The 13,161-nt window shown below is 34.3% G+C and overlaps 1 protein-coding gene across 1 annotated transcript in view; it reads right to left on the reverse strand.

Annotated features, from left to right (window-relative positions):
* Positions 1–362: 362 nt before the first annotated feature.
* Positions 363–13,161, reverse strand: part of LOC137650067 (CBP80/20-dependent translation initiation factor-like) — a 167,294-nt gene continuing 154,495 nt past the window's right edge. The window contains exon 8 of the mRNA XM_068383122.1: positions 363–8,405. The gene's annotated coding sequence lies outside the window, so the exon portion shown is untranslated. The remainder of the gene's footprint in view (positions 8,406–13,161) is intronic.

Consider the following 13,161-nt stretch of genomic DNA (forward strand, 5'->3'; position numbering starts at 1 on the left):
ACATGGACATCCAAAAAACTAAGGCTTTTATAAAGCATACTTATCATAAGTCTATAGATGCAATCGCATTTAGTACATTAGGTCTTGCCCTCAGTCCCTCATACGAACATATATAATATGCAAGTTACTGCACTTAGGGTACTAATGCTTTACGTTTACCAGATATCAATACCAAATACTTGCTAAGAAAGTTACAAAAAATGAAGGTAGCGAGACAGTAACAAATTTAGAAACGAATGATACTGGAAATTTTATGAAAAACTGAACTTCAGTTAATACATCAACGCTAATCAATTAATTCATTACTGGTTAAGCGAACTTGATATTAAAATTTCAAAACTTATGGTATAAATAAAATAAAATTTCATGATACACTTTACTCAACAGTGAGGATCCCAAACCAGTTAAACTGTAATTCAGGGATACAGCCCATAAACAGCCAAAAAACATTTCAACAACTATATTGTACAATACAGATTTACAATTACATTCTGGGACACTTGTATAGCCTATAGTCAAAACAAGTATATTGATACATGCTGAAAGCAATGAAAATTCCTTTTTGCATAGATAATACCTTAAGATATTTAATGGGCAAGTTTGGCACTAGACTTATAAAGTTGAACATTAAAAGTGCAATACATTTTAGCATTTTGAGTAACAAGACAAGTCACTCAACTACAACACTGATCCTGAGAAATAAAAAAATAAATTTTCAAATCTATAAAACAATTTCCATTATGAAAACACCTCATAGACCAGAAAATAATACTAGATGTTGGTTTGCATAAAAGCTATTGAATATACATCATAACAAAGTATCACAATATTACTGGAAGCCTTCAAACAGAAAATTAAGAGGCAACGTTCTCAGACGACTATATATCATATTTTGCCAATTTCCCTTCTATATTTCAGGACACAAACCTTACCATATAGGAATGGAAAATTTCTCCAGTATTGGATTATAGTTCAGAAATTCAAGCCCTAAAATGACTGAGTGAAATAATTTGCAACTTTTCTCTATTAATCTGAAACTTTTATCTAATACTTTGTAATGTAAGTTTTAGTTTTTGCTCAAAGTTGGCATATTACTGAATAGAGAAAACACCAAAAAAATAAAATATAAAGAAAACATTTTATATTTTAAAAAGGAATGTTAAACCAATTGGCAAGCAATTTTATACAAAATCTTATGAAATCTAAATTTGGCTTTTCTGAAAACTTAGATGGTTTCTGGGACAAAGAATAACCTCTCACTAACAATCCCAAAGCATATCATAATTGGCAGTATAATAAAACCTCTTGGCCTTTCTCTGTACAGCTTTTTCTCATATGTTCAAAACTATTCCCTTTCTGCCTCTAATTTCACTTACATTAATAGAGCAAATTTTTCAGAGCTACTCTTTATCTTGCATAATTATAATTTTATGTATTACCATTCATTTGCATAGTCATTTATCTGAAACTCACATAGTTCATTTGCATCTTCATAAATTCCCTTGCATCACTCATAAACATCTTCAAAATTTTAATGAAGGATAAGTAAAAATGATGCAAGGCAGTGAGAAACTATTATGGGATAAAATGTGAAATAGAAGCCTGAAGGTAAAGATAGTTGCAGCCTGTGGGCTGAAAGGTTGTTACAAAGAACACTCAATATTGCACAAAAGTTCAACTGCAATTCACAATACAACCATTCCAAATATGATTTGCCTTATTGTGCAGTAGCTGCTGCTGCCCAACACCCAATCAGATTTTCTAATGCAGATTGATGACTTTTCTACTATTGGCAAAAATATTAGGCATGGGAAAATGTTTAGAAACTGACTTTTCCTTGCACAAACTTTATCGATGTTTCATTTATTGATCTGCTAAATTCATTATTAAACTGTTACATAAATACTAAGTACATTTTGTGTACTTAAATTCAATTACACTACAGTATTGTAGATCTAACCCAAAGCCTGTTGGTATGAATTAGAAAACACCATGAGATATAGGAATAGAACAAAAAAGTAGAATAAGAAGCACTTTATACCTGACTAAAATACTATCTTTATTAAGTCCAAACTAAATTTCCACACACAAAGAAAAACCAATTAAATTTAAAAAATAATCTCTTATGAGAGCGCCAATCCACAGACACATTAGAAAAAATAATTTGGTTGAGTATCTTTCTAAGTGTCTAACTTTTAGTGTATCAAAATCTTAGTCTCATTTAGTTACACATTCTCAATTCAGAAAAATTTAAAACTAATACAGTAATAAGCAGATTTGCATACATTTTATTATACATTTCTGTTCAGATAAATCTAACCCTAATACAACATTATAAAGTTTTGCATCCAATGCAAGATCTTTAACAGTCAAAATATTAAAGGATCACCTCTTCCAAAATTACTTTTAATATAAGCCTAGTTATTTATATGATTCAAAAACGTATGGCGCACTACTAGCAACACTTTAAATTGTTAACGACAACAATTCTAATTTGAAAGACCTGGATCCTGATTCAAAGATTATTCAAAGCAGGTCAATGTACTCATTAACAATAACAAATCTGGCATCATAAATCTTAAAAGGCTATACAGGTACTGTGCAATATCATTTACCATTAGAAATATCTTTCATTACCAACTAAAAAATTTTATACTTATATACTTGTAAAGTTATCAAACAATTATCTAGAGTCTATCCTGATGATGTACAAAATATGTTGCCTGGAAGTGGTGCCCAACCTATGTTGGTCTTGGATGGATGTCAGCTTGCCAATTAAATTTCATCCTAACTTAAAAACTATATAGAATACTTTAAAGTATGATACTTTACAAACAACTTAGCAAAATGCACATGCAAAACATTCCCATTATATCTAGAAAATAGCACATATAAAGGCTGGGAGAAAAGGGACTATGAATTGTCCCAGCAAGTCGTATAGAAAATAGGTTGGAGAATGATGCCAAAAAGATTTTTATTATCAAATCCAGCATATGAAGTGTGTAAAATAGAGGCAATTAAAGGTACAACATTCATAAATTTCAGATAATACACTATTTTGACTTTGGACTTTCCTATATTGGTGGTATTAAGGCTGTAGTCCTGGTGAGGGTTAATGTGTGAGTAAATAATGAGCTATCTGATTTTCCATTTATGACATTTTTTACCTGGTAATTATAAGGGAGTAAACTTTATTTTGTCAGCTTGATTTTCCCTTAGCTCTGGAGGAGTTTCTGTTTCCACACTAGTAGTCCTTCGCTAGCCTTTTATGATGTTGCCTTTGGTTTTCCTTTTTAACTTATGGTAACAATTACATTTTTGTTTTTATTGTCAGCAATTCAGATGAAATATTTTAATTACTCTGGTAAATTTGTGCCTTTACATTAATCATAGATCAATATTCATATAGGAAGTTAATGTGTTATTGTTTTGTTTACCCATACATTATCCTTACTTGCTAAACTTATTTTGAGTGGGTAGTAGTTGACATCATTTCCAACCAATTGCCCAGCTTGTCTTGTCACCATAGGAAGGCAAATTCCATTCCAATCTACCACATGCTGTACCAACTGACCACCATGATATAGTGGAAGCTAGATGAAATTTTTGTGGCCCATCTGTCCTGATCTTTGTAAGCTCCACCCATCAAACTATTATTTTTTCAGTCTAAGTGCCCTCAGGTGAAAATCTTAAATATAAAAAGCTTAAAAGTCTCAAAGTCTAATTCTCAACATAAATCATTCTAAGCATCGAAAGCCGATGAAAAAGAAAAAAATCCCAGGACTTTAAATCTTTCGCATCAACTAGCAGAATAACATTACTGTTCCAGGAGTTTAAATCCAAAGCCTAAAACATTGTTATTATTCCAGCTGAAACTTTTATACCAACACAAAAGTATAAAACTCCTCACACTGTAAAACTATTTTCTTCACACTTTTGTCTCTACTGGCAGAATATCATCCAAAATCATCTAAATGAGATATTACAGCTGAAGAACTTCATACTCATCTGGTAGAGTAATCTCCTATGGTGGCATTTCTCCAGGGATATTACACTACTCGAGAAGATATTGTGGCAGCATATTGGATTTTTCCAGTTCTATGCTAAACCTATAATTGTTGTTTCTTGGCTATAGACAAGATGTTTTATAAAGTTCTACTCATGGAGTGTTAGTTGTTAGCCTGGACAAATTACCATTTGTCTTAATAACACTGAGGAATTGTGCTACTATTTTCTCATCCTCATGATCACTTTGATGTTAATTTTCTTCAGCTTTGTATGATAAGTTCTTTTTTATTATATGACACAAGCTGCTAATGAAGTGTATTTCACTTTCTTCAGTTAAATATGTAACTCCCACTGTTTATTTGAGAAAACTTGTTTTTCTGTTCATGCTGGACTTTTTTCTTTAATAAATGACTGTTTTCTATTCATAGTTTTATTTTTCAAACCTCTGTTGATCAACACGATTGATAAGATTATAGTGAGCAAATAATAAACATAGTAAACATACATTCCTCTCTTCTTCTGCCCTCGTTATCTAAAATATTTTGGACACATGGAAAAATGAAGAGAAAGTAGTGGCATATGATAGCTGGGGGATGCACAGTGGCAGTAGCCTCCCAATCTTAAAAAGTGAAATTTTTATGAATGGGTTTCATTGAATGGAAGACTATATATAATATGTGGGGTTGTAAAGAAAAAAGTATACAATGCTTTTAGAGTACTTGCATATATGAAAATGACAGAAAATGCGATGATATTTAAATCCAAACTGAACTGTCTACGATCAAGTCTTATTTTGTTATTACTCTTAACTAGATCACTGAGACCATCCAAGACTCCTAGGCCATATAAATGCATGAGAACGGCTGTACAATTTAAAATTATTCATAATGATGAAACAATAGATACCTACTGTATGAATGAAACTAATTTAACATTAAAAATACTGTACTGTATAACTATAATACATTTTATTTTGATTTATTCAATATCGTCTTCAAACGTCAAATTTAAATTAGCATTTATGGAGATTACAATACACTATCAACGGGAGCTAAATCCCGACACCAAATTGATCATCTTAAGCTAAGAGGCATCAAAGAGGCAAGGAAAACAGTCAACTTAATCTCTTAAACTAAGAACAATAAGGTACATTTACATTTCATAATATCAGCACTGTCATGGAATCTAAATCCTTCAGGTACTAATTCACTGGCCATGGTCATCATACAAAAGCATTGACTAAAACTAGACAAACTTTGAAATAGCTAGTTTATAAATTTTCTAATTTTTTAAATACAGATATCTAATTTTGACAATGTTTGACATGCATGATAAAAAATGGACAATGTTGATTAACTGATAAAAATTCAGGTGAAGGTTAATGATGGCTGTGACTTTTTATGACTGAAGTTGTGCAGTCTTGTCTTTCAATATCTCCTACTCCAAGCACTTGATAAACCGGCGATGGTCATAAAATTAATACAACATAAAACCTGTTGCTGATTACTGAAAGTTAATTAGCCTGCGGTGTGCAAGGCTAACTAGACTGCACACTATAAAATTTTCTATTTTTTAATTCTTGGCTTGATAATCCTAAAAAAAGATTTTATCTTTTATATGATTAATACTTCTTCACCCTTTTTAACAGCTATTTAACACTTCCTTGGCTGCCTTTAAATATGGACACTTTTAATGGAAGTTTGTGCATTTTGTACAAACATTAACACCAACCAACCATTCGTAAGGAAAGTATTTGGCAAAATTATATACTACACAAGATCAAATTACTGCATACCGTATATACATAATAAAAATAAAACATATCTTCATCTACATATCCACAATGAAAATCAACTACACAGAAATTTTAGTAGAAACATTCATAAGTAATAAGTTACCTTTTTGCACAAGAGTGATTAATCCTCATCTAAAACAGTTTTAAACTGGTTTAAAACAGTAAGAAATTTGACTGCTAATCTGTTAAGGCAGCCACTGATTACATATAAGATTTTGACCATTTGAGGATAAAAGCTTCATTTTCAGCACCACTTTCAAAATGTAATCAATACTGTTCGAAGGATAAGTATTGTCAATAAAAAATCCTATATTTAAAGAAATTGTTATTACTATACTGACAAATACTTCATTTCTTGTTGTTTTGACACTGATAGAATTTTGTTCTCCAGGTTGGAGTGAACCAATTTCTTGGATCCTCAAAAGAAAATTTCTTTTCGTAAATAAGGAAGAGTCAAACAATCATTCACATTATATCAATCTCCAAAGAAGCCCACTCTTCCCTTTACTTTCGTAATCATTATGAGAGGCTTTGTGCTCTTTGTGCTCTAATCTTGGGTAGTGTCATATTCTCTGTACCATGGTCTTCCACTGTCTTGGGTTAGAGTTCTCTTGCTAGAGGGCACACACAGGCACACTATTCTATCTTATTTATCTTCCTCTTGTTTTGTTAAAGTTTTTATAGTATATATAGGAAATATTTATTCTATTGTTGTTACTGTTTTTAAGATATTTTATTTTTCCTTGTTTCCTTTCCTCACTAGGCTACTTTACCTGTTGGAGCCCCTGGGCTTATAGCATCCTGCTTTTCCAACTAGGGTTGTAGCTTAGCAAGTAATAATAATGATAATAATAATTGGTGTGTATATTCAGTCTTAAAGTGCAAAATGTAATACCCTGCCAATTCCTGAAGGTCTCTTTTCCTTCGCTGTAAAACAGTAAATGACTTCCTATCACTATTTTATATGATGGTTAAAACGGCAGCAGAATTATCTTTGAATGGTCATGTAATTCTGTCAATGATAACATCAATAAACTCTCTTGATATTACTTTTTTCTAAATTTTGTATATGCAATAGTTCAACATTTTCAACAATTCTTTATATTCTTAACTAGCTAAGAATTTGCATTCCATAAAAGGACTGGTTAATGGCCTATCAGTCGTATTATAGAATTGCTCTGTTATGTGGAGATTTGTACATATGTACATTTTGACTAGCATCAATAAGTATTAAGTTCTGTTACAAAAATTTCATAAGCAGCACATGTCTCATGATAAATTGCAAGAATACTGCATCTTCAATATTCTGTATTTTGTTTTTTGTTTCTTATAACTTCCCTATTTTTGTTTTTACCATTTTTTCCCTAATTTTATTACTCTTTATTGTTTTATTGTGCGTTAGCCTAAAACTTTGGATCAACAGGATTTCTATGACGGTTTGCTCCAATAATCTTAGTTTTTAGGCAAAAGTATCTATATACATAATGCCTTAATAATCTTCATTAGTGCATAAGAAAACACCCATACTGATACAGTATAGCTGAATTTCTAAAAATACTACTGCAAGGAGGCATGGAAATAACCATAATTTGCTTGGTGGAAATTCATATGATTAGGATAACTAAAGTAGAAGAAATGGAGAGATGGAATGCACATGTAAAAATTCAACCAGTTACAAATGGATTTTGATGTAAAATAACAAACGCCTTTACATTATAGTAAAATAAAAGATATATAAACTCCTTTACCATGAATCACTTGCTCTACTATATCTGTTGGTTATTTACTAAAGGACTTTACATTGGAGAAAAAACTTCAACAGAATAAAGTATCTGCCTTATTTACAATAGAGTAGTTTATCACACAACTACTCATTTCCAAACTAAACAAGTACATGGAGATCTAGTTTTTATAGTTCACACAGTGTCTGCCCTAACAAATCTGATTTAAAAATATATCCTTTATTAATCGTGTAGTTACGAAATATGTATTCCTTATCCTTTCATCAAAGCATGAAAAAAAATAACCACATTTTTTTCACCAAGTCATTTTTGAAAGCGGCGCCTCTTTAAAAATCATTGTTGTTGTACATGCTTGAACATATATATATATATAATCAACAGAAAACACATAGTACAGGCACACGATACACATTCAAAAATGGCATAATTTTCAGATATATACAAGAATATAACCCTTTTATCTGAAAAAAAATTTACTGTATAATGTCCATAGCATTATACAGCATTATAGCATAGCAAGACCTTATAGCTAGTTAATACTCAGAGCTTAAATAATAAAGCACCACTTATTAGGAGACTCTCTTTCCTTTGGCTTCTGTGCGCATACATTTGTTGTTTACAGACTAGATTTGGGTAAGCACTGACATAAGAAAAAAACGCAATGCATATAATATGGACACAGTAAAAAAATGTTAAATTAAACATGAAAAATACCTTTTTAAAGGTATGACATCACATAACATTCAACATTCCAATGTTATATAAAGTACCATACATATAACACAATACTCACGAACAAAAGTTGCCTCAAAAATTATCATTATCCATATCTTGAGTCTTCACAATTAAATGGCAGATTCCTAGAAAAAAATGGGAAAAACTTTTGCTACAAAAATATTAATATTTTCAAATAATAGTCTCCAAATAAATTGCATATTTTCTCCTAAATTACAGTAAAGTACTGAAACCTCTATATACATAAGTTTCTTTATATGAAAAACTCATCACATGAAAAGGCATACTATATGAAGATTTTTTCACCTCATATTACAAAAAAATACTCAGGATACGAAACTAAATTCACCAGCCGCCAAAAATTTTAAAATTTGCGCGACACCCAAACTTTAAACACGCCACCATCGTCCTGCTCTCTCATGGGTTATCTCCCTACCCTGATGCTAGTTACCACCAGAAGATCCTGCTCCCCTATTGGTCCACATCTTTCCCATCATACATCTGCCAGCGTCCCTCAACCATTTCGTTTTGGCATTTTCTATAATTCAGATTGAATTAGTGTTGGTGATTTTGATTTCATACTTATAGTTTTTGTGTTGCTTTATTCAACACTTAATTATGAAGTGCTGTATTAGGGTGGCATGCAGTCCAGTGTTGTCACTAAAGAGAACAGCCGAAATCCATCGACAATAGACACCATCCTTGAGCAGAAGGAAGCCATCAAAGCAGCAACTCCTTTTAAGGGCGAGATTGTCTTTTCAAGTAAGAGGAGCCACGTTCATGATGAGATGGAGAGACTACTACTCCTCTGGATTATGGACAAAGAAATCACTGGAGACACGATCACCGAAACAGTAATCTGCCATAAGGCCAGCACCATTTTCAGTGATCTTATGCATACTCAGGTTGAAGACAATGCAGGAGAAGGGACATCACATCATGCATCGGTGGTGAGTCATGGGAGGGCTGCCAGCTCGGACACGAAATTGGCCAACGCCTTTGTTAAGAAATTTGACAAGATGAGTCTCCAGAAAGGCTACATTCCCCAGCAAGTCTTCAACAGCGACAAAACTGGGCTCGTTTGGGAAAAGAAAAAATGAAGAAAAAAAGGCCTTGTCGGACCTATATTATGGCGGAAGAGAATAAGCTACCCGGGCATAAGCCTATGAAGGACAGGCTTACCCTTGTACTCTGTGCCAATGCCAGTGGGGATTGTAAGGTTAAGCCCCTACTTGTGTATCATTCGAAGAGGAGTCCTTAAGCCTTCTAGTCCCACAAAGTGTTAAAGAAGAAGCTTCCCGTGATGTGGAGTGCTAATAAGAAAGCCTGGGTAATGAGACAGTTTTTTATAGAGGGGATAAATCTTTGTTTTGGTCTGACTGTAAAAAATATTTGGAAGAGAACCCCTTCCCTCTGAAATTTCTGCTGGTATTGGACAATGCCCCTGTTCACCCTCTGGTCTCAAGGATGTGTAGCCTCCTAGAATATTCCTTATCATGGCTCTCTACCTACCACCTAACACCACCCCTCTCCTCCAGTCCTTGGACCAGCGAGTATATTTTGAATTTCAAGAAGCTATAAATGTCTTCAAGATATGTTTCGAAATCATTAACAGCAGAAACCTCGCCCTTCGTGAATTTTGGAAGGAGCATTTTGATGTTGTGATAAGCCTCAGACTCATAGATCAAGCTTGGCAAGAGGTTTTGAGACTCAACTGGAACTCTTCTTGTAAAAAGCTGTGGTCGGATGCCGTCTCGGTATGAGACTTCCAAGGGATTTGACGTATGACTAGCTGAAGGTGAAGCAGAAACCGGTGACGATCCTGAACCTGTTCCGGAATCTGAGGTTAAGGGAATTGTTTCACTATGTCCATAGGGCTAGTCGTCGATGAGGACAATATTAATGAGCTTCTCAAGGAGCACGAAGAGGAGCTTATGACAAGCCAACCTTTAGTATTTCAAGGCCATGCAAATGAACGTCATTCAGGGACAGTTCTCTCGGAGCAAGGACAGAGATATGATGCCAAATTAAGGAGATGCTATCTAGGTACCATAAATTGGCAATTTCATAGAAAAAAAAACTCTCGAAAAGGTTCACATAGGTCGTTTTCTTACGTTGTTCAATGACATTTACCCCAAGTCCTTTCAGGAACATTTTAAAAAGTAGGCAGATACATGCCTCCTTGGATCATTATTTTTCAAAGTTTCCATTAGTAAGCCAAGGTGAAGGTCAAAGTGATCTGAATAAATGGAGAATTTAAAGCAAATATAAAATTAATGAAATACAGAATGTGCAAAAAATAAGACAAAAAAAATAATAATTTTAAGCGTTTCGTAATGCCGCCCTCCTCCTCTCTTCTGCCTATTTCGCTTTCGGACATCGCCCCACTCGAAAGGTAAGGTTCCACATTTTCGTATCATTTTTGTACTGTATTATAATTTTTCATTTGTTATTGCATTATGTTCTAATATCTACTTCATTTAAATGTATTAACCCTTTTACCCCCAGGCTATTTGGAAATTTCCAACCCTTAACCCCCAGGGGTTATTTTTTTTCAAGCACATTTTGCTGTATATATTTTTTAAATTGCTCTAACAGCCTTAATTTTCGTCATAGAGAGGTCAGGTTGGTCTCATTCTCTTGAAAATGCCTGAAGTTTCTCAAGAAATTATAAAAAATATGCAAAAAAAAATTTAAATAGCAGTTTTTTGCAAGGACGTACCGGTACGTCCATGGGGGTAAAGGGATGAGTTTTGTGAAACATACCAGTACGTCCTTTGGGGGTAAAAGTTTTAATGGTTAAGTTTGATATACAGTCAGCTCCTGCATCACGCAAATTTATTTTTCGCGATTTCGCTCGATTGCGACACAAAACTGTATGACCTATTAAATAAAAAATCTAATAACCATGAGAAATACTCTTGCGGCAGGACGATTTCAAACAGCCCGCACTCCTCTGCACTTTATCTTTACGCTACTTCCCTCTCCACTCCCATCTTGCTCCAACTAGTCACCAGAGGTGCCATTTCAGTACCTCTCGAGCTAGATTTGGCACATTTTTGGAGAAGATTTGGCACATTTTTGGAGAATTTATTAAGTTTTTACTATTTGGTACGGTTTCGCTATTTTAACGTCCTCATGAAATATAGTCCTTTTCCCGCTGACAGCACCGTATATTCTCATGTAAAGGGTGAACCCCAAAATTGGCTTCGCTCAAAATCCGTTTTTTGGGTTCAGGCCATGTCGTCCTGATGGAAGTTTACCAGAGCATTAATGCATCTGTGGATTTTCAATAGTGCCGTTCATCTCAAGATAAATTTTCCTTTGGTCGTCTGGACCTAGAGACACTTGATGTTACCGTTATACATCATTCAACTGATCATGGAATATGTCAGTGCTTCCTGCCCCCTACAGGGAAGAGTCTGGGTAGACTCTAGGAAAAAACCCAAGGATTGTGAGTTCAAGGAACAATCTAGCAAACAGTTTGTATATTAGTGTCGTCATATACGTATAGTTTGTACTTAGATGGCATTGATCTGTGTAGGTTACTGACACCTCCCGAGTCTGGTTGTTAAAGAGATAGACAGGTTTATATATGTGTAGGAAACCTTCATTCAGTAAGATAAACAGTCTAGTACAATCAGTTCTTACCTGTTTGCTTGGAACAGTAGTAACCTTAGTTCCCAATATTTTCTTAAATATTAATAGAATCAAGGATGCTCTGACCTTATTCGTAATCTAGAATATTTGAGGTGAGAGACACAAAGATTCCTTCTATTGTTTATTACAATAAAAATAGAAATCATGGTAGTAATCAATTACATTTTACGCTGAACAATTCTGCACAAAGGCATAAATAGTAATAACAGAAATATAAGTTTCATCTGAAGGGGAAACACCAGCCACTCTATGGAAAATATGTATATTTCACTATGAATTTTGTTGTTACTAGGAACACTCATATAAGTATGCATGGCACTTGTGTTAGTCTATTATGCTTAATGTCACCTGTGTAGTTACAACAGTCTATAGTGTCATCACTAGACACAACACTTAACATGATAAACCTTGAGAGTCTATCATGTACACCCTTCACTAAAAGTCCCGAATAGTGCACTGTTCTTCGCAGTAATCAAGCGCCAGGTTTTATTACACTGCCTGCCGCCACCACATGAAATTTTATTTCCTATAATTGCTTCGCGTAGTGTTTGAAGAATACTCTGGATGACTTCCATCCAGTATAAGCACGAAGGCTTTCAAACGACATTGTCTGAAAGAAATTCAGAGACGAGGCAACTTTTCTCGGATCATGACCTGCGGGTGTACTGTCTGGATCCACTCTGCGTATAAAATAGGTGATTTTCGCCCTTATCTGTTTCAAGAATAACGTTGAACCTTAAGTCTCTCCCCTGAAAAGCTGATCTCTCTCAATTTAAGACTGAAGTTCTACGAAGACAGACCTTTAGGCATTCCATTGGGCAGAGGGATGCTTCTTCCTTCAGAGGGCAAATTCTCCAGGGACGCCATCCCTTAGTGGGCAGCTCGTTCTTGGCGAGAAACGTCGGGGTCCGGAAAGAGGTTCAGTTCTCCGCAGTCTGTCAACTGAATGTGGCCATCATCCCTCGAGAGGGCCACTATTTCGCTAACTCTGGCTCCTGAGGTTAGTGCAAATAAGAATATCACCATTTGAGTCAAGTCTTTCAGCGATCAATCTTCATTGTTCAGAGTTGATGCTAAGTGAAGAACCTTATCCAAAGACCATGAAATGGGCTTTGGAGGGGCTGTGGGCTGAAGTTTAGCGCAGGCTTTAGGAATCTTGTTGAAGATTTCGTCTTATTGACTCTGACTTGTATTCTTCTAAGAAGTTAATACTGTCCCTAG

Source organism: Palaemon carinicauda, chromosome 11 (assembly GCF_036898095.1).
Source record: "Palaemon carinicauda isolate YSFRI2023 chromosome 11, ASM3689809v2, whole genome shotgun sequence".
Taxonomy (NCBI): Eukaryota; Metazoa; Arthropoda; class Malacostraca; order Decapoda; family Palaemonidae; genus Palaemon; species Palaemon carinicauda.